This window comes from Megalobrama amblycephala, linkage group LG6, assembly GCF_018812025.1.
Source record: "Megalobrama amblycephala isolate DHTTF-2021 linkage group LG6, ASM1881202v1, whole genome shotgun sequence".
Taxonomy (NCBI): Eukaryota; Metazoa; Chordata; class Actinopteri; order Cypriniformes; family Xenocyprididae; genus Megalobrama; species Megalobrama amblycephala.
Genome location: NC_063049.1, coordinates 41,312,503 through 41,313,551, shown reverse-complemented (window position 1 = coordinate 41,313,551; position 1,049 = coordinate 41,312,503).

The window sequence follows — 1,049 nt, the reverse complement described above, 5'->3', positions numbered from 1 at the left end:
TGTGAAATATTATTACAATTTAAAATTAGGGTTTCCTATTTTAATATACTTTAAAACATAATTTATTCCTGTGATGCAAAGCTGAATTGTCAGCATCATTACTCCAGTCTTCAGTGTCACATGATCCTTCATCAGAATTGTAACCAAAATCATTGAATTGCTTATGATTCCCATCCTGCCTTAATTGACATTTATCTCACCTCGTCCACAATCTTAGATGGATTTTTTTTCCGCTAAGTGTGTCGTAGTGCACAATGACGTTGCCTTCTCCTCCTTTCTCAGCAGACGGGTTTTAATGATTTGTGATGCAGGGCAGATGATCAGTCCATTTAAACTGAGTAACATTGTGACAAACTTTGTTATTTACTTGCTAAAGCCAATTTGTATTGGTGTCTGGTGTTAGGCGAGTGTTAATTTTGGACCCTGCACACACACACACACACACACACACACACACACTACCGGACAGAGTCTTCTATCTGACACAGATAGAACTTTAATTTATTTTTGTATGTGGAAAATATTGCTGCTGGAATGTTGGAATATCTTTTGGACCAAAAACGGAGCATGCTCAGACATTCCAGTCTATAGGGGCCAAGACACCTTCTGGGTGGGCACTCAAAAATGTACAGTGAAGTTTTATTTTCTCTCTCCCATTTCATTCCATTGTGTCTGAAAGACTACAGGACATGTTTCCTTGCGCAGTTGCTTTTCTACATTTTTTACCAGAAGAGCTCAACCACAGTGATGCTCAATATCAGCTAACAAGAGCAGAGGCCTTAAAATATTCTTCAAATAATTTTATGCAAGCAGATTTCACAGCACCAAAGACTTCTTGAAAGTATTTGCTTCATATTCCCTTTTTTCACAAGTGTTGTTTTTTTTTCTTGACACATTTCTGGGGTCATTCCTGTTCTGCAGCACCTTTTGAAAACGTAATTCTTGTGTTGTAATTTTAGGGAGTATTTCTATAAAAGGATTTAGCAGACTTTCAGGAAAACGGTCTGGTCAAACTCAGACACTTCAGGTGTATATAACCAGTGGCAAGA